This window comes from Pygocentrus nattereri, chromosome 11, assembly GCF_015220715.1.
Source record: "Pygocentrus nattereri isolate fPygNat1 chromosome 11, fPygNat1.pri, whole genome shotgun sequence".
Lineage (NCBI taxonomy): Eukaryota > Metazoa > Chordata > Actinopteri > Characiformes > Serrasalmidae > Pygocentrus > Pygocentrus nattereri.
The window spans coordinates 4788645-4810814 of record NC_051221.1 but is presented as its reverse complement, the minus strand read 5'-3'; the positions used below and the strand labels follow the sequence as shown (position 1 = coordinate 4810814).

General features: G+C 42.8%; 1 pseudogene; it reads right to left on the bottom strand.

Annotated features, from left to right (window-relative positions):
- Positions 1-5951: 5951 nt before the first annotated feature.
- On the bottom strand, positions 5952-21943 carry LOC108414531 (annotated as a pseudogene).
- Positions 21944-22170: the final 227 nt, after the last annotated feature.

Here is a 22170-nt window from a genome sequence, read left to right as displayed (position 1 = left end):
ACATATAAAAGCCACGAATTTTGCTTAAAACGTCACATAGAACATAAAGCTAGAGACCCAGAACGTGTTTAATGGTATGTGATAAATTTATGATGAATTTGAACGGAACCTTGATGTTTAGCTCACGGTTGACTGTCTATAGGGAGTACGAGTGTGTTATTCTGGCTGCCTAAGCTTACTACTGCCCCCTGCTGCTTTTGTACAGGTATGTTCATGCCTTATGTGTCTGTAAAGTGGATTTAAATGAAATATGAGATCTGTCGGGCTCTAAAATGTTGGTTAAGATGCTATACAGTCACAACGCATTTTTTTAGTTGCCGTTCCTTTTGTTCATGTTTCCCAAGCGCCATCTGGTGGTACTGTTGTGTACAGCATTTATGCTTAAATTAAGCAGCAGAGTTCAGTAGCTTAAGTGATTATCTGCAATACTTTAAGCATTGCAACTTGAAATCAGTTATAGACTGTTTAAATTTTTAGTTAATCTTCAGTTGCCGGACTTCGGGTTCCGGCGTGGTATGGAGTAGTTGGGTGTTTGGTAGCCTCCGTGGAGAAATTTTTACATTTCTATCTTTACTGCACCTTTTTCTTTCCTACTATACTGAATATTTACGCGACTTTATTTTTCAATAAGTGCAAACTCCGAAATGCCTCCTAAGTCGAGCAAATTGACAACCTCCACGCAATAGCTTATGCAGACAATTCTAGATGACCACCACTCTAAGCTCAGATCTGAGCTCTATCCGCACGCACTGACGAAACGTCTGCGGTTCGGGCTACAGTCGAGACCCTGACCAAGAATGTGACCCAGCTCGAGGATAGATGTGAGGATTTGGAAGCCAGTAACTATTACTACAGTTCCATACCATGTCTCGCAGTCGGGGGCATGGCTTGTTCAGGGTTGGCTCCTGGTGGAGTCTTGCTGGTCCTCTGTTTTGTTTGGGTCGAGGACATTGGGTGGGTTCTGTTTGTGGGCAGATTTATTCTCTGTGTTTGTGTGTGTGTGTCTGTGTGTTGGTCCTGTTATGTGTCCTTTCCCCTTCCCCAGCCGGCCGGTTTTATTCCATTCAAACGTTTATTTTCTATCTGTTCTTAGTTAAATGATATGCAAAACAAATGAAAACGGTACCTCTGTCAGATTTCGGAGTTGGAACGTTAGAGGGTTGAATAAGCCAGTTAAACGTTTAAAAGTTTCCACTCATCTGAAACGTTTAAATGCGGACATCGTTTTTTTACAAGAAACACACATGGATAACTCTGACCATCCTAAATTAAACTTTCCCTGGGTTTCAGAGGTTTTTCATTCCAAATATAATTCTAGGGCTAGAGGGGTCGCAATACTGATTAAAAACGGGATCCAACTTAGTATTGATAAAACTATTTCGGAAGCTAACGGTAGATATATAATTGTCCTGGGTTCGTTATACAACACTCCTGTGCTTTTACTAAATATTTATGCCCCAACTTTGACGACCCAAGCTTTATGAATGGTCTGTTTAGCTCTATCCCTTCCATTAACACCTACTATTTGATTATGGGTGGGGACTTCAACTGTATTATGGACCCTATCTTGGATCATTCTAATGCCCGAGTTCTCTCCCAGTCTCTATCCTCACGGTCAATCTCAGACTTCATTACAAAAAATAATGTTATAGATCCCTGGTGATATCTCAATCCAAAAATCAAACAATTTTCCTTTTACTCACACCCGCACCAGACCTATTCACGTATTGATTATTTTTTTATTGATAACTTTTTTACTCCACAGAATATCACCCCATCGTAATCTCAGACCATTCTCCACCAAATAAGGCATTTTGTTTCCTCTCAGTTTCAAACCCCCACTTGCCCCACTACCGATCAGTCTTGGGACGATCTGTTGAATTTAAATCACAGTTCTAAAGGTCTTGTTTCCAAAATATACTTCCACATTATGGCTTTGGACAATCACTCCAATGATAAGGTCAAAAGCGCCTGGGAACAGGAGCTGGGTATTACACTCTCTCAGCAGTGTTGGGATGAAGCCTTAAGACAAATTCGCACCTGCGCACCCTGTGCAAAACTCCAGTTAATACAGTTTAAGGTTTTGCATAGAGTTTACCGATCTAAATCTCAATTGGTGAGGTTTTACCCCAATTCGTTCAGTGATCGCTGTGACAAATACGGCACCTCACCATGCAACTTAAGTCATGTTTTTTCTCTGCCCATCATTATTTAATTTTTGGTCCCGTTATTTTGACACAATGTCTCAAGTTTTAAAACTGCGGATTGCTCCCTGTCCCTTTATTGCTATCTTTGGCCTAACAACTGGTTTCCCCTCCCTGTCCCGACTTCAACTGACTGTCCTCGCCTTCACATCCTTATTGGCAAGACATCGGATTCTATTAGCATGGAAATCACCAATCCCACCATCTTTTTCATTGCTGCTCCAAGATGTTTTACATTTTCTAAGATTAGAGAAAATAAGGTTTACTGTCAGAGGTAATACTACAGCATTTTACTTAAAATGGAATCCATTTCTAGAATATTTTAATGCACTTCCATTTATGCCGACTGGTTATGCCGAATTGGTTCCTGACCTGGTTCGGTGTGGTTGGTGGTGTGATCTTGTCTCCAATCAGTTTGGCCCAGGTTTTTTTTTTTTTTTTTTTTTTTTTTTTTTTTTGCTGTTCTGATACATTTTGGTGTTTTCTACACCAAGGTCTTGCCAGGTCATCTGCCTCTCCTTTCCCAGTAGTTCTAGGAGTGTCTCTCCTAATTTGCGAGTGGTATCTGAAAACTCCACTTCATATTGCTCCAGTAGCTGTGATGATTCCTCTGTGATGCCAGCTATGTGTTTTCTCCAGCATCCATGAGGGATGTAAGCACGTGCTGTCTTCTTCATAGCCTGGACAATCTTGGCGTAGTTGTCAGATGAGGGTTCAATGTCCAGAAGTGCATTTTCCTTTCCCTCCCTAAAGTAGTCCCATTTGGCCTTCTTGAGGTTGAGACAGCATCTAAAGGAGACTTCAGACTTTATGACAGGCTTTATTGAGATCGGGTGGTGTTGTGACTTTAGGAGCGGTTGTAGCACTGCATCTCGCTCAGATGTGCTAGTCTCTGGCGAAACACAGGTCTGGGTTGTAACCTCTTTTCCAGCGGCTGCTGTTAAAGGACTTTGAGAGTTTAGCTTTGTGTATTAACTCCACTGCGCACTCTAAAAAAAGTGTCCTGAAGTGACAATGATTCTCCTCTAGATGGCAACGGTTGTTGATTAAAGGGTTCTCTGCATAGTGAAATGGTTCTTAGATTGATCGAGAATGTGTTGTATATGGTTCTACATAGTACCAAAAGGGGTTTGATTTCAAGATTATAACAGCAGAACCCTTTCTGGAGATAGCACATTTTAAAAATGGTCCTATATAGAACCATCTATAGCACATTCTCCATCAACCTGAAGAACTACATCACCATGTAAACAATCCTTTAAGCATGTAAAAGGTTCTTTGAGTGTTCATGGTTCTACATACAACCATTTGCTTTACTACAGAACCTTTGTAAGAACCATCTTTTTGAGTGACGGATGCAGTTGACCAGATTATTTGTCTTCCATTCTATATATTCCTGTTGGTCATATGTTAGTAGGTTACATGCTAACTGATCAGTATTTTGAAAGTTGTAGCTTCTAGTTTCTGTATTTTGATGTCCAGTTTCTCAGGAGCTTAATCATATTTGTCAGTGTTAACTAAGGGTCCATCATCAGTGATGATCATTTGAAGGCCAACATCCACATTTTCAAAGTAAATCATTAAGCCCCATCCAAAGGGCACAAGGGGTCACTGAGTGGTTTGAGTATGAAAACAATGTAAATCATAAGCTAAGGCCTTTATAGTCACCAGATCTCAACCAAATGAAACAGCTATGGGAGGTTTTTTACCAATGTGTCACACAACACACTCTCCACCAGCACGATCGAAACGTAACTGCTCGACATGTAACTCGGCCAGGGATTCCAAAATTAGGCACACATACTTCTCTGTAATGGGTGGCACAAGGTGTTGGTCCCACAAAGGTGCTGCTGGTCTGTGTCTGTATTCTTGTTTTGGTTTCTAATGACCGAGGATGAATGCAGTCATTGTTGATTAAATATAGAAATGTAAGTACAGGAATTGTGTTAAGGGTTTATAGCTCAATGTGCTCAAGGCTGATCTTCCGAAACATCACGTCGGCCTCCAGCACTGAAAAGTGGCTCTGTGGTTCCAGAGACGGAGCCACTGAAGGGCTACACTGAATAGAGCAGAGCAGTGTTCTTCACAAAGCCAACAGCAAAGTTTATCCCTTGTTTCAATGCATGTGGCAGATGAGTGGCAAGTACCAGGATCAAGGATGTTTATTCTGATCTTCTGAATGAATGTCCAGTAGAGTTCTGGTTCTGTGTAGCTGTGTTAATTATCTAATCTGGAATTGAAATTAAGCAAATTGGAGCAGGAAAAGTCTGAATTTCCTGGACACCCCAGAGCTAGGATTGAAGATCTTTTACTCAGTGGTGTATCGGTTGTAGCTGTTAAGACAGACATTGATGTAGTGGATTTTAGGACTTAAACACTTAAAATATGAAGATACACCTGATTAACATTCATATTCATGCAATGCGTCAATATGTACATCCTAAAGTATCAGCAGCTTTTTCTTGTTTTGCACTGTTTAGTTCTGCAGCAAAGACGAGACAGTGGTGAAGGTGCTGAATAGAATAGATAGAATAGAATGCCTTTATTGTCACTATACACAGTACAATGAGATTAAGAGCAACTCCATCTCAGTGCAAACACACAATGTAAACAAATGACACGGAATAGAATGGGGAGGGGTTGTGCACAGTTCTATGCGTTTTGTATATATATGTATATGAAATAAATATAGAAACAAAATAAAAACTATATTTTTTACAAGATATAAATATGGAGATATTTACAGCTGTATTGTATGTACAATAAATATTGCACATTGCTAAGTATTGCACATATTCCTGTATAATGTACATACATGTACAGTATGATTGCACATTTCCGTATGCAGAGTATTGCACAGTAGCTGGTAATGGAGTCTGGGAATAGACTGGTATGTAGGTGGTGATGGAAGTCTGGGGATAGGCTATCAGTGCATCTGTGAGTTGAGAAGTGTTATTGCTTTTGGGAAAAAACTGTACTTAAGTCTGTTTGTCCTTGATCTGATGCATCTGTACCGCCTTCCTGAGGGCAACAGGTCAAACAGTACAGATCCGGGGTGCGAGCTGTCCATTGTGATGCGTTTCGCTCTGCTGACGCAGCGGGAGGTGTAGATGTCCATCAGGGATTGGAGAGGGCAGCCAATAATCTTCTGTGCTGTCTTTACTACCCTCTGAAGCCTCTCCCTGTCTGCCATGGTGCAGCTGCCGTACCACACTGTGATGCAGTACGTCAGCAGGCTCTCGATGGAAGAGCGGTAGAAGGTCAGCAGCAGGTTGGAATCCAGGTTGTGCTTCCTGAGGACTCTCAGGAAGTGTAGTCGCTGCTGAGCCTTCTTGATGACGGCTGTGATGTTGTCTGTCCAGGTGATGTTGGTAGAGATTTGGACTCCAAGGAACCGGAAGGTGCGGACCCTCTCCACACACTCGCCGTTGATGGACAGGGTCAGTGGGTCAGTGCTGTGCTTCCTGAAGTCAACGATGATCTCTTTTGTTTTCTTGGTGTTCAGAGCCAGGTTATTCTCTGAACACCAAGCTGCCAACTTCAGGACCTCCTTCCTGTAGGCTGTCTCGTCTCCTTCTGAGATGAGTCCGACCACTGTGGTATCGTCAGCAAACTTGACGATGAGGTTGCTGTCACAGGCCGGACTGCAGTCATAGGTGTAGAGGCAGTACAGGAGGGGGCTCAGCACACAGCCTTGTGGTGAGCCGGTGCTAAGCATACGAGTGGAGGAGAGGTGGGGGCCAAGTCTCACAGTTTGGGGCCGGTTAGTGAGAAAGTTCTTGATCCAGGCACATGTGAGGGGGGGAGTCCGAGGGTGCCCAGTTTGGTGATAAGAATGTCCGGGATGATTGTGTTGAAAGCAGAGCTGTAGTCCACAAAGAGCATTCGGACGTAGCTGTGCTGCTGCTCCAGGTGGCTCAGTGCAAAGTGGAGAGCTGCTGCTATGGCGTCCTCTGTTGACCTGTTTGCACGGTATGCAAACTGGTGGGGGTCGAGGTCTGGCATTTGCTGCCAACCAAATGTACACAACTCATCTGATCCATAAGATCTACATTTAATATGGTGTAAACGTGATGAACCCAGTCTCTGTAGAACCTCATTTATCATCCTTATTTAATCAGAGACACGTGGACAGTTTGAAATAAGAGCTTAATTTCGAAATATAAAAATAATAAGTACTTTCAAAAGTGCAATATTTAACCTTCCATATAAAAACTGAATGAAGTCAGTTTTTGCAAACCCTCTTCCTTAAATATGACTACAATTCATCGATAAAGTCACTTCTGAAAACACAAATTAAGGAAATAGATGAATCGATACAAACTACAATTTTTCAAATCCACAGTCAAAAACCAGACATCACCTGTACTTTCACTGCAGAACAGATAATGCACTGAGGAAATATTGGTTTACGGGCAAGTGAATCAGTAGAAAGGCTCTATAAAAGTGGTCTAGTATACAAAATGTTCATAAACATAATGAAATGACAGTTGATAAAATGTGTAGATGTGACATATTAAAGAAAGACCTTACAAAGAAATGTCTGGAATAACTTAAAGATGAGGTTTTAAAAACCCACAGACATACAGAACAATGAACATTATCAAATCAATTAGAATTCAAAACAGTAGCAACAAAATCAGTGAATCAACAATTAAAATGTAAATTCTTTCAAACAATATGAACATTATTTTATTTAAAGAAAAAAAAAGACGTAACAGTATTATTGTTGAAGAATTACAACCCCAATTCCAATGAAGTTGAGACATCGTGTAAAACATAAACAAAAATTATGATTTGCTAATCGTTTTCAACCTATATTCAATTGAACACACTACAAAGACAAGATATTTAATGTTCAAACTGATCAACTTTATTGTTTTTTGCAAATATTCACTCATTCCACTTGGTGGAACTCAATTTTAACTTTAGTGAGTGTAGCTTAAAGAGACATTATATGTAACTTATATAACTTAATCATTCCATCTTGGGTCCTGAGTGCGTTCTAACATTACAGCTTGAAATGTAGGGCAGGATAAAATTAAAAAGTATGATTTTTGCACGATGCAGTGAGGCACAATCATATAAAACTTGCTGTTTAGAACTGCACAGTTCAGTATTGTGTCTTATGAGTCAGGCTTATTGAGAATCTACTCATTTAAAGCTAAACAAAGCAAAACACACAAAAAACAATCATCAAAAGCACTGAAATGCTTTGACTGTGTACACCTTTATCCAGCAGGGCCAACAAGTATGAACTACAGCTGACTTCCATAAAAACGTGGTTCTCTACGGCATTTTGACCGACTAAAAAGCTGAACTGAAATGATTAAATCACAGGTCCCTACCATTTCAACTTTCCTGACCTGCTATCATGATAGACGTGTTACGGTATGTTAAGAATTTCCACTCACTCAAGTAGGGGGACAACCACATAGGGCCGGTTAGTTCTGGACACAGGACCACTGTGTCTGTGTGTATATGGGTGGGTGTGAAGTTTGTTGCGGGTGAGTGTGTTTGTGTTGGTATGTATGTGTGTGTGTTTGTATTGTAATTGTGAGTATGTGTATTGTAATCGTGAGTATGTGTATGTGCGATAATTGTTGTCTCTTTTGTGCGTGTGGGGGTGTATGTTTTGTGCTGTGTTAGCTGTGTGGGCGGGCGCCGGCCTGGAGCGCGGTGGTGTCCTGGGGGCGTGGCCGCTTCGGGCCCTGGGCCGGCCTTCCCTGCGCCGTGGCCGGGTGTAGGAAACCGGGGTGCGAGCTAGCGCCAGCTGGCTCTCTTCCTCCGAGGGGTAGTCTTCTGCCTCTCGGTCTTTCTGATCCTGACCCCTCCCCTCCTCCCACTCAGTCAAACATCACACTACACATGGGGATTCTGGGGGAGGGGGGCCCATGCTGCAGTGAGTAGGGCCACCTACCTGGCTCTGCTCGCTGTGATGCGTGATGTCCCACTCCTCCCCTTTTTTTCCCCCTTACAATGACACATTTCATGACACAGTACAGTACACACAGGGCTTTGGGGGGCAGGTGTGTCACCCAGTGGATGGTGGGTGGCGCTGCTGAGGTGACCTCACTTATCTGCTCACTGCTACCTACCCCTCAATTTTATTTACACATTAGACATTGAGGGCCTTGGGGGGCAGCGTGGCAGTGTGCTGTTATTCAGTACTACATTGCCTCTGTCCCTCCAATTTTAATTGCACTGTAGCTCACACACATTCTTTTCATTTCTCACACATATTGAGGGGGGGTGGTGGTGGTGGTGGGCAGGAGTTACCCCTCCCCACCGCTCCCTGCTGCTTGCCGACTCCCCCCCCCGGTGTATGGGTGTCCTGTGGGTCCCTGGGTGCATGGCTGGACATCTTGGCGTGGTCCCTGCCCTGCTCCCTTGGCGGTTGTGTCCTGGGGGTGGTTTGGGCCTCTTTGGCATGGAGGGGGTCCTGCCGGGGGTCGGCCGGTCTCGGGCGCTTGGGGCCTCGGGGGCCGCATGCTCGGCTCATGCTGGGGATGTTGGCCTGCTGGGGGGGTGGGCTGCTCATTGCCTCTGGCTCTCCGGTCACTTGCCCTTTGTCTGTGGGCGCTCCGTCTGGGGCCTCCATTCTTCATCCTCTGGGGCGTGCACGCGGTGGCCGTCGGGGCGTGTGGCCTCAGGTCTCCTGAGTTCCTAATGGGCTGTGGATGGTCCGGGTCCCCCGGGTCCTTCCCTATCTGTCTCTGGACCACGGGGGCATGGTTGCGGCTTCTTGCCCTCATTGTTGAGCACATTCCATGACACATGACACGTGGACGCATATACACACATATACACATTGCTCCAAACAGTAGAATTGTGTGTGGTGTGTGGGTGTATATGTATAGAGGCATATGTATAGATATGTAAATATGTGTATATGTATAGATATGTGAACATGTGTGTGTATGTATGTAGCAGCAAATAGTAGAATTATGTCTGGGTGTATATATGTATATGCATATGTATAGATATGTGAATATGTGTATGTAGCGGCAAATAGTAGAATTATGTCTGGGTGTATATATGTATATGCATATGTATAGATATGTGAACATGTGTATGTAGCAGCAAATAGTAGAATTATGTCTGGGTGTATATATGCATATGTATAGAGATGTGAACGTGTATGTAGCAGCAAATAGTAGAATTATGTCTGGGTGTATATATGTATATGCATATGTATAGATATGTGAACATGTGTATGTAGCAGCAAATAGTAGCATTATGTCTGGGTGTATATATGTATATGCATATGTATAGATATGTGAACATGTGTATGTAGCAGCAAATAGTAGAATTATGTCTGGGTGTATATATGCATATGTATAGATATGTGAACATGTGTATGTAGCAGCAAATAGTAGAATTATGTCTGTGTATATATGTATATGCATATGTGTATAGATATGTGAACATGTGTGTGTGTATGTAGCAGCAAATAGTAGAATTATGTCTGGGTGTATATATGTATATGCATATGTATAGATATGTGAATATGTGTATGTAGCAGCAAATAGTAGAATTATGTCTGGGTGTATATATGTATATGCATATGTATAGATATGTGAACATGTGTATGTAGCAGCAAATAGTAGCATTATGTCTGGGTGTATATATGTATATGCATATGTATAGATATGTGAACATGTGTATGTAGCAGCAAATAGTAGAATTATGTCTGGGTGTATATATGCATATGTATAGATATGTGAATATGTGTATGTAGCAGCAAATAGTAGAATTATGTCTGGGTGTATATATGTATATGCATATGTGTATAGATATGTGAACATGTGTGTGTATGTAGCAGCAAATAGTAGAATTATGTCTGGGTGTATATATGTATATGCATATGTATAGATATGTGAATATGTGTATGTAGCAGCAAATAGTAGAATTATGTCTGGGTGTATATATGTATATGCATATGTATAGATATGTGAACATGTGTGTGTATGTATGTATATCTGTATAATTGTTTTTTTTCCCTCCCCCTTTTTTATTTTTTTATTTATTTTTATTTAGTTGTCTGTTTATTTACTTATTTTATTTGTTTTTTCTTTTTTGTTTCTTTTATTTTTTTCTATTTATTTACTTATTTAATTATCATTATTATGATTTATTCATTATTTTTTTATTATTATTTTTTTTAAACCTGTCATGTCTGGCAATTTTTGCAATCGGAATGGTAATCTGAATGTACTGATGTACCAAACATATTTGTTTTCACAAGAAAAGCTCTATAGGTTACTAAAGCCTATTCTTGTTAAAGTTTGTATTTTATTTGTTTGGCCAGGCCTGACAGGCAATAAAAAAAGAGGACAGGAAAGAAAGAGAAGAAGGGAGGGAAAAAAAAGATATTATTATTATTATTATTATTATATATATATTATATATATTTAAAAAATAATAAAAAACATTTTTAAGAATTTCCCCGTTGTGGGACTAATAAAGGATTATCTTGTCTGTCTACTGTCACTCAACACATTTACTGGTGGTTCTGTTTAATATACTCAGACATCATTCACACTGTGGTCAGGAGAAAAGTTCTGAAATGTATCGTTAGATTCATTGTGATGCGGAAGTGAACAATTTCTGAATCTAATCATAAATGTCAATAATCGATTTTCTAAATATTTCATTTTTACTGCAATGTTGACAGAACATAAAAGGCGGAACTTGGAAGTGGACAAGGACAGTGGACAGTCTGTGGCGGCACATAACAAAAACACAACTGGAGCGAGAAATCCGACCAGCTCTGCATTAAAGCCAGGTTAGGTCAGGAGTCACAACCCAAATGTTTAGAAGAGCCATTCTGCCCTTTCAACAAAGTCAAACCACCTTGGGAGCCACAACATTTAACATTACAGGCTGACGTCCTAGTGTAGGCTAAACAATATTAACCAAAACAGATTTACTCTGCTCTAAGCTTTAGCTGCTTTCCTCCCCTTTCCATCAGGAAACATTTCCTCAAAACTTGGATCAGTTTCTTGTAAAATGTCGCTCATTGTTCTACTGATTCAACCCCAGTTCAAATTCTCCTGTTCCACCTTAAAGTCTGCTTGAGGTGCTGAATGCAGTGGCTGCACTATTTAAGGCAGAACAGGAAAATTCGAAACAGAAGCGACTTCATCTTCATAACTTTTTTAGAGAGAGATACCGTCTCTCGTTGCAGATTTAACGCACCAGGAAACCAACTGTGCTGCTTATAGATGTAAGTCCAAGTAACCAGTGCTTTCACGCTATGCTGTACACTTTGGAGCCAAGATTCAGCATCCAGTCTCGGAAATATTTTACTGACACAGCGACACCCCTCCACCCCTCCCCCACCCTCTACAACAAGACCAAAACCAAGGTTATAAAATCACTAAAGAAAATGGACAAGATGGCTGCAACGTGTGTTGCATGGACATCCGTTCCTACTGGATCTTACTTCACCCTAACAGCACATTTTATCACAGATGAATGGCAGCAGTGTCTCATGTGCTCCAAACAAGAGCAGTGATTGAGAGTCTTCCAGTTCACTCGCCACATCACTTCCATTTGATTTATTAATAAAGGATATTGGAAGTAAATTCATTATAGATCATTACAGAAACTTTGCTTTGAAACTACCACGTCGTCAAACAGTAAGAAAACAGAAATGCTGTGTATATAATCGTTTTATAATCGCATCGCAGCCTCTGAATCGTAATCTAATCAAATCGTGACATGCCTGAAGATTCCCACCCCTAATGTTAAGTATTGTGTCTGAAGTGCTAAAGGCCTTCATATCTGAAATACAGTAATGTACAGTAAAATGCTGAAATCGTTTGACTGACTCGTTGAGCTTGCTGGTCTGAGGTGTTGAAACAGCAGATTAAGCGGTAGCAGGAGTTCCATTTATGCCATTCTCATGCATGTGTTCATTACCTGGAAAAGGCAGAGATGAAGAATAAACAAACACACTGAACCACACCTACATTTTCAAAAGAAAGCCTTAAGTACTGCATTATTTCTTACTACGTTGGGCGATCGTTTCAGTCAGATACCAAACATTTTGAAATGCTAAGCACAACTGGCACTAACTGGTTCAAAGATTAGAATTAATCTGCTTCCAATAAACCAGGCCTAAACATTTCTTAGGGTCTTCATGGACCTGAAAACAATGAAGATTTTACAGATCAGCATGTAGGCCTGCACAATCTAACTTACAGCTAATTTCTATGTTAATTAAATTACTGTGGATGTAATAATAATTTACCATTTGAACACAGAGGCACTTCTTCAGTGTGGCCATTTGCTGTTCCATTGGTCATTACTGCTCCATTACCTAGAAAAAAAATATATACTGACTTTGAGCCTCAATCACTGTAAAAAATTAGAAATCATTTTATTAATGCAGTGTGATGTGATTATGTAGCGTGAATATTTTTCTAAAATAACATATTTAAACAGTTTCAGAAGATTCCCTGTGGAAACATCCATCCATCCATCCATCTTCCGCTTCTCCGGGGTTTGGGTCGCGGGGGCAGCATCCTAAGCAATGAGGCCCAGACCTCCCTTTCCTCAGCCACTTCCACTAGCTCTCCGGGGGCGATTCCAAGGCCCTCCCAGGCCAGCTTGGCAATATAGTCATGCCAGCATGTCCTGGGTCTTCCCCGGGGTCTCCTCCTTGGTGGTCTTGCCTGTGACACCTCACGAGGGAGGCATCCAGGGGGCATCCTAACCAGATGCCCGAACCACATCAACTGGCTCCTCTCGATGTAAAGAAACAGCGGCTCTACTCAGAGTCCCTCCCAGATGACCGAACTTCTCACCCTATCTCTAAGGGAGAGTCCAGACACCCTGCGGAGGAAACTCATTTTGGCTGCTTGTATTACTCAAAGCTCATGACCATAGGTGAGGGTGGGAATGTAGATCGACCGGTAAATCGAGAGCATTGCCTTGTGGCTCAGCTCTTTCTTTACCACAACAGACCGGTAAAGAGCCTGCATCACTGCTGACCCAGCACCAATCCGCCTGTCAATCTCCCGCTCCCTTGTACCATCACTCGTGAACAAGACCCCGAGATACTTAAACACCTCCACTTGAGGCAAGAGCTTATCCCCGAATCAGAGAGGGCTCGCCACCCTTTTCTGCTTGAGAACCATGGCCTCAGATTTGGAGGTACTGATTCTCATCCCGGCCGCTTCACACTCGGCTGCAAACCGATCCAGCGAAAGCTGAAGTTCACGGCCTGATGTCCCCAGTAGGACCACATCATCTGCAAACAGCAGTGTTGTGACCTTGAGGCCACCAAACTGGACACCCTCCATCCCCTGACTGCGCCTAGAAATTCTATCCATAAAAATTATGAATAGAATCGGTGACAAAAGGCAGCCCTGACGGAGTCCAACTCTCATTGGGAACGAGTCTGACTTACTGCCGGCCATGCGAACCAAGCTCCTGCTTTGTTTGTACAGGGCTTGAATGGCTCGTAGCAAAGAGCCATGTACCACGTACTCCCGAAGCACCTCCTACAGAATACCCAGGGGAACACAGTCGAATGCCTTCTCCAGATCCACAAAGCACATGTGGACTGGTTGGGCAAACTCCCATGAACCCTCCAGAATCCTGGAGAGGGTGAAGAGTTGGTCCAGTGTTCCACGACCAGGGCAGAAGCCGCACTGCTCCTCCTGAATCCGAGGTTTGACTATAAGCCAGACTCTCTTCTCCAGTACCCCTGCATAGACCTTACCAGGGAGGCTGAGGAGTGTGAGTCCCCTGTAGTTGGAACAAACCCTCTGGTCCCCTTTTTTAAAAAGAGGCACCACCACCCCAGTCTGCCAATCCAGTGCCACTGCCTCCGATGTCCACGCAATGTTGAAAAGGCGTGTCAGCCAAGACAGCCCCACAACATCCAGAGCCTTGAAAAACTCGGAACGGATCTCATCCACCCCTGGAGCCTTGCCACCAAGGAGCTTTTTAACTACCTTAATGACTTCGGCCTCAGTAATGGACGAACCTATTCCCGTGTCTCCAGACTCTGCCTCCTCACTGGAGAACATGTCGGTGGGATTGAGAAGGTCCTCAAAGTATTCCTTCCACTGCCCAATGACTTCTTCAGTCGAAGTCAGCAGCACACCATCTCCACTATTTACAGTGCTAGTGGCACACTGCCTTACCCTTCTGAGTCGCCTGACGGTTTGCCATAATCTTTTCGGAGCCTGCTTAGTCACTTTCCAAGGCCTCACCAAACTCCTCTCACACTTGCCTTGGAGACGACTGAAGCCACCGATCGCTTGGCCTGGTAATACCTGTCAGCTGCCTCTGGTGTCCCACAGGCCAACCATGCCTGGTAGGACTCCTTCTTTAGCTTGACCACGTCTCTCACCTGGGGTGTCCACCACTGGGTTCGAGGATTACTGCCCGGACAGGCACCAACTACCTTGCGGCCACAGCTACAGTCAACAATGGAGGAGCAGAACATGGCCCATTCTGAGTCAATGTCCCTCACCTCTGCCGATATCTGGTCAAAGTTCTGACGGAGGTGTGAGTTGAAGATCAATCTGACAGGTTCCTCACTATATGTTTGGGTTTGCCCGGTCTGACCGGCATCTTCCCCCACCACCTGATCCAACTCACCACTAGGTGGTGATCAGTTGACAGCTCAGCTCCTCTCTTTACCCGAGTGTCCAAAACACATGGCTGCAAGTCCGATGACACGACTACAAAGTCAATCATTGAACTGCTGCGTAGGGTGTCCTGATACCATGTGCACTTATGGACATCCTTGTGTTCAAACATGGTGTTTGTGATGGACAAACTGGTTTGCACAGAACTCCAAAAACTGAACACCACTCGGGTTCAGATCAGAGAGGCCATTCCTCCCAATCACACCCCTCCAGGTCACACTGTCATTGCCCACATGAGCGTTGAAGTCCCCCAGTAGGACAATAGAGTCTCCAGGAGGAGCACTTTCAAGCACCCTTCCCAAGGACTCTAAGAAGGCTGGGTATTCTGAAGTATAGTAGTCCAGCCCCCCTCAAGGAGATTGGAACCAGAGCCCAAGCTGTGTGTTGAGGTGAGCCTGACTATATCTAGCCGGTACCCTCCCCGCCAGTGAGGTAACATTCCAAGTTCCAAAAGCCAGTTTCAGCAACCGAGGATCAGAACGCCAAGGCCCACGCCTTCGGACCCTGCCCGATCCACAATGCACCGCACCCCTACTACTGCCCTTCCCATTGGTGGTGGGTTGATGGGAGGGGGGACTCATGTAACCCCTTCGGGCTGGGCCAGCTGGGGACCATGAGTAAATGCCCAGCCACCAGACGCTCGCTGGCGAGCCCCTGCCCCAGGCCTGGCTCCAGGGTGGGGCCCCGTAACCCTGATCCGGGCAGGGTACACAAGTCCTGTTTTTTATTATTTTTCATAGGGGGAATTTTGGATCACACTTTGTCTGACCTGTCACCTAGGACCAGTTTGCCATGGGAGACCCTACCAGGAGCTTTTGCTCCAGACAACATGGCTCCTACGATCATTCAAGCACGCAAACCCCTCCACCACGATAAGGTAGTGATCCATGGAGAGGGCATAGAAGAAGATTTACAACAATATTAGTTTAGATTGAAGTGGGGAAATACTTTAAAGCTGTCCTCTCATCATGTAGTTTTGGTCTAGGCCCTGCACATCTGCCATTCTGTTAAACACGGTTTAGAATTACATTGAGAAACTAATTCTAAAATTCAGTAGACCAGAAATACATGAGGTTACACAGATATAATTACCCCATATTGTAATTATTAGTTCTTCAAAGGTGCTGTGGGTCACATAACAGTCATAATCCGCTGTGTTGTCCTCCTGGATCTCCACACTCTTCCTCAGCTAGTAGGTTCCATCACCATTTGGTCTGACTCCTGAAGATGTTAGTAGATGTTCAGGCAGTGAAGTCTGGAACTTCCTCACATCCAGCTTCACGTCTTTGGGGTAGAAGCCTGTGGCCAGACAGGTCAGGATCAGTCTGCCTGAGTTAGTTGTAGATTTCTTTGCAAATGCATGAACATCTGGTTTGGCTGGAATGACAGCAAATTCTTTCATTTATTGAAAAAGAAAATAAAATGCACACTATTTTTTTTCCTTCAGTAGCCTGTTATCATGTACAGAATTAACCAGCATGCAGTAGCAAACAACCTGTAGATGTGAGGAGTGTCACATGCTTCCTCTGTGGCTCTGTGGCCAAACGTTACTTTATTTAAAGCTACCTGTCACAAGACGACTGGCCCTCAGCATGCTCTCAGGAAATAAGATACAAGTTCATGCCAACAAAGAAGTTCACATTCTCAAGAAAAGTACAAGGACTTTGGGAACTTTGGGAAGTGTTTTCTCAGTGATTCTTTTCCGTACTCCCAAGAATTTGGTGAGCCAGTCCACACATTCTTTCTCCAGGTAACCCTTGGTGTACTGGTTCAGGATGGCCACTTCATCCCATTTCCTTTTGGTTTGCAAAGCTTCTGGAACTGGAGCGATCGACCGCATGTTCTCATCATCAAAAGAGAGGAACTCCTCGCCGTCGTAGCTGTACTCATTAATGCCTCTCAGAAATTTGGGTTTTCCATCTGCTTTATCGATCTCACAGCCATGTCTCCACTGAAGAACGTGAAGGTCTAGAGTTTTATTTAATGTAACAAGAAAATGAAGATAAAGACATTAGCTGGCACAAAACCAGGGAAATCATACAGTGAATGGAAACTTGTTATATGTTTTTAAGAAGAACGAGTGACGGATCACTAACCGGTCTGATTGTGTCCCATTCGCTGCATCAGGATGTCCACGTTGACCTTGAACCACTGCTCTTTGCTCTTGCGAGACTGGGTGCCTTTGTCCCAGTAATCTGGCTGCAGCTTCTCCTTCATCCAGTCCTGCTTAGGAACCTTGACCTGTTCCTGACTGTTGTAGTAGTCGATCTCCTGGTCATCAAGCAGACCGAGTGCTGTGAACTCATAGATCCCTGGTAGAGCAACATCTTTGCTGAGGGTAAATGTAGTATAGAGAGTGTTTATCTGGAGGGAAACATGGGAAAAAGGTGTTAGAAAACATGTTAATAAGTGAAACATGATCTCTCCCAACATTGTTGTCAAAAACACAGCTATAAAATAAAAGTAGCAGAGCATGAATCTCAATCTAGCAAGATAAAGCAACAAAGTAGGTTCAAGTAGAACATGTTCAGTTTATCCTGTTTCCACAGCAATTCAGAATCGTTCACGTCCGCATCGCGATGCATCTAAGAATCGAGTTTTTTCAGCACTGCTTTAAGTTCATGAATGGTCAGGCTCACATACATCTGCCTATGGCTTTTAACGCTCCTCCCAGAGTTGTTGATTAGCGGCTCTGATATGTTTCATTCATCCAATAATTTTGCCGAAGTAAGATCAGGGTGGGGATGTATGATTAGACTCACTGACTGTCAATAGACTTATACTTGATTGTATAAACCCAATTCCAAAAAAGTTGAGACAGCATGTAAAATGCTTGAAAAAAATGGAAAGCAAATTAAATTATCTAAATTATGTTTGACCTGTTAATTTAAAACAGTAGAAAAACACAATATCTGATGTTTTATCTCATGAACCTCATTGTTTCTTTGCTCATTCCCAATATGATGCCATCAACATGTTCCAAAGAAGCTGGGACAGGAGCAAGTTTACCACTGTGATACATCACCTTTCCCTTAACAACAATAAAAATCTGGGGGCTTCTGTTCTACTGAAAATACTGTATCTTTGTTCTTTTATTGATATTTGTCACATGACAGGACAGGAAAATACATTTCATATGGGTGCAGGTCAAGCTGCGGCACCACAGCCGAGCTCATCATTTTATTCCAAATTATCAGCGTCTGATTTTTTGTAGTGACCACACTAAAAGAATTTCATCAATTTTATCCAGTAAAATAGTGCATTTTAAATGACAGCAATTGATTTAAACTGCAGGTGGGCTTTAAACTGCAACTTCCACATGTAAGCTTGCTTTGACTTTCAGATCAAAGACAATTGACAAGTGGTCTGCCGAAGAGGTTCAAGATGTTTTAGAGGAATACCATTCTGAGATCTGTTTGAAATTGAATGCATCTGTTGCAGCCCCTAATGAAAGATTAGCTGTGAATAAAGTGGAACTGTCTCGAGCCCTAACATCACCAATGGAGACCCAGGATCACCAGCCACCTAAACGAAGTGAATCCACTGCCCTTGAACAGGAACAGCTGTCCAGTGAGAAGAAAGTCTACTCCTTCCCATATGTCGGAAAAATAGTAGATCTGTATCCAGGGGATGACGGTGCAGATGCTAATTGTGACCCTCCCAATGATGCTTCAGATGATTTTCAGTCAGTTTACAGGTCTTTTACTTCTGTTACACCCTTGGATAAAACAGTCATATTTCAAAGTTTGCACAGGATTCAGAAATCAGACAGCTTGTTCTATACAATAGTCACTGCAACAGGAGGTGTCCTGTTAAAAGCCATGATCGACAGTTGCTCCATGGCATGAACATTGAGTGTGTCTGCTGAGTCACGTCTTCTAAAGCAAAATCCTGATATGGAAAGACATTCTGCTGATGACATCATCATAATTGGATCTGGTGGACAAAGTGTCACTCCAAAAGCTCTGTACAATGTGGATTTGACTGTATATGATGGCAGGATGCTCATCCCAGTGCTTGTAGTCCCTGGTCAAACTGATGACATAATACTGGGCAGCAATGCCATTAAGGCAGTCATACAGTTTATGCGGAAGTCAGATGGCTACCGGCGGATAATGTCAGAACCCAATGGTGTTGGAGATGACGATGTTCATCAATTCCTTTCTCTCATTTCTAGTGCTGAAAGGTGGAGAGGCGAGGCTGTATCTGACAAATTTGGGACATTAAGTTTAAAGCAGTGCATCTCATTACAGCCGCAATGTGAACATCTCGTTTGGGGCAAACTGCCGGAGTCAACAATCATATCAATGGGCAGCACTGTGATTGTTGAACCAACCCAATCAAGGTGTTGGCCAAAGAATGTTTTGGTTGGCAGGGTCATCACACCCATATGGGGAGACCGATGGTTGCCCATGAAAATTATTAACCCTACTAGTAAAGTTGTGATGCTGAAAAGAAATACAAAACTTGCAGCTGTATTTCCTTGTATTGCTGTGGAGGATCTGTCTAAGCCTGTTAGCATTCAGGCTCACTCTCTGTCTCTTTGTGACACTCCCTTAGCAAGGTCTGGTGAAGAGGTAAAAATGATCTTGGGGCACTTGGGCTGCAGGAGTTGGACCTGGATGCCTGTGAAGTGTCTGATCTATGGAAAGACCGGCTTCTGCAACTCATTGAAAGGTATGAGTCAATCTTTTCACGGCACAAGATGGACTGTGGAGAAGCCACTGACTTTAGTGACCACTCACTGTGCATAAGATACATCTCGTAGATGACAAGCCATTTCGCCTTCCCTATCGCAGAGCTGGCTTTGCAGCCATTAGTCGTGTAAAGAAATATGCTCTGATGGAAAGTGACAGTGTTACACCATCAAAGAAGAAAATTAGGTCCTTTTTGGGCATGGTCCTTTACTACCAACATTTCATTGAAGATTGCTCAGCCAAGGCCAAACCTTTTCAAACTAACTTCAGACCAGAAAGTTCAGGGCATAGCCTATAGAGGGAAGAAACTTCAGACTGTTGCTCCTGCAAAGCTTTCAGCGGATGACTGGACTTCAGAGTGTCGAATTGCTTTTGACACCCTGAAGCATGATCTCATGCACAGTGTCACCTTGGCCCACCCTGGTTTCAGCGAGCCTTTCATTCTGGCTGTTGACACATCCTTTGACGGGATTGATGCGGTTCTTTCTCAGGTTCCACCTGGTGAAACAGTTGCAAGACCTGTAGCTTTTGCCAGCAAAATGTTGTCCAGGTCCCAATTGAACTACCCAGCTCACAAGCTAGAATTTTTAGCCTTGAAGTGGGCTATTTGTGAAAAATTCAGCCACTGGTTAAAAGGGAAGCATTTCTTTGCATGGTCTGACAACAACCCTTTAACCTATGTTCTAACAAAGCCCAAGTTGGACGCCTGTGAACAAAGATGGGTGGCCAAGCTCCAGGGACCAAAAATACTGTTGCTGATGAACCATTTGTCCAGTCCTGCATAAGCCATCGTCTCTGAAAACAGCCCTACACATCTATTTTGGATGAGGTCAATGGAGTTGGCAGAGGTACTGTGCAAGATGCTTTCCGCCTCACTGCTTAGTTGTTGAAAGCCAAGCTACAACAGAGGGTGATCCAGCCTTGGTGCAAGATCCCCTCCACCCTTCTGGTGGCTCTATTAGTGCTGAAGAGGTATCAGCGGTTCTGGATGCTCATCGCAATGGTGGTGTTTCCCAACTGTCCTGTGTTAGTCCCGCCTCACTCCAGCTACCCCAGGAAGATCCGTCCATAGTCATCCCACACAGTCAGTTGTTAAGCTTGCAAGAGCAAGATGCTACAGTCAGCAGAGTGCTATATTATGTGCAGAGACATGGAAACCTACTACATGTGAGAGGGGGACAGAATCTGCTTGTGTACTTAGACTTCTTAGGCACTGGAGGAAACTGAAGATCAGGAATGGCATACTGTACAGAGTAAAGAGGCATCGTCATCTAAACAGAAAAGTCTTCCAATTTGTCATCCCAGGGTCCCTGAAAAAACAAGTTCTCCATGGTGTGCATGATGCAGCTGGTCATCAGGGTTGTGCAAGAACACTCTCTCTCATCAGTGAAAGGTTCTTGTGGACAGGCATGAATACAGATGTCATGTATTATGTGAAGCCCTGTAAAAGATGCATATTGGGAAAGACCCCTGAACCAGATGCTCATGCCCCTCTTGAAAACATTCATACCTCAGAACCAATGGAACTCGTATGCATCGACTTTTGGACTGCAGAGTTGAGTGACAAAAATACCATTGATGTTCTTGTCATTACTGATCATTTTTCGAAAATGTCACATGCTTTCCCTTGTATAAACCAATCAGCCAAGTTGCTCGTCGCTTGTGGAATGAATTTTTCTGTATTTATGGATTCCCCAAAAACGATCCATTCAGATCAAGGAGCCAATTTTGAGACCAGGCTCATTAAGGATATGCTTGAGATGGCAGGTGTGCATAAATCCCACACGACCCCATACCACCCCATGGGCAATGGCAGGGGCATTGCCTGGGTATGTAAAGATCCGGGGCTCTGCCCAATTAATTATATATAAATATATATATATATATATATATATATATATATATATTTTTTTTTTTTTTTACAATACGTACCCTGATATATAATGTTTAACACTATAATATGGAGTTATATTTTTTTATTCAACAGATTTAAAATTTAACAAAGGGTGCACAAATTCTGCAGAATGACTGTTGGTGACCTAAAGATAGTGAGCTTTTACTAAAGGACATGGACCAGGTATATTCCATCAGTAAATCCATTCCTCAATAAAGTATGCAAAACAGTATGTAAACAATGGATTTCATGCAACTGTGTAATAATGTAAACAATTCACTTGTTTCTAAATTGTTCTTTTACCTTTTATGACACATTGAAACAAATTATTGAAAGAAATATTAATAATTATTAGTGCTAAGGGGTCTACACAATTAACACTCTTTAAGAATTACTTATTATCTATCCTGTATGTTTTTGGACAGTCTTTCTTCTCCTAACCTGTTCTTTCTTTAGATCAGTCCAGTCCTGATCAGTTCAGTTCATTTCAGGTCTCTCCACATTTCCTCCCTCTCCACCCTCTCTTCTACCCTGTTAAATAGTCATTCAGGAAAGCATGCTTAAAATAAAGCTGGAAACAATATTTTAAATACAAAAGACTGTGCTAAAACAAACTACATCTGGCATTATTTTGCTAGTCTTTGTACTAAAAACATGTGTATTTTATTAATAATGTGTTTATTAGGCATTGTTTTCCATACCGC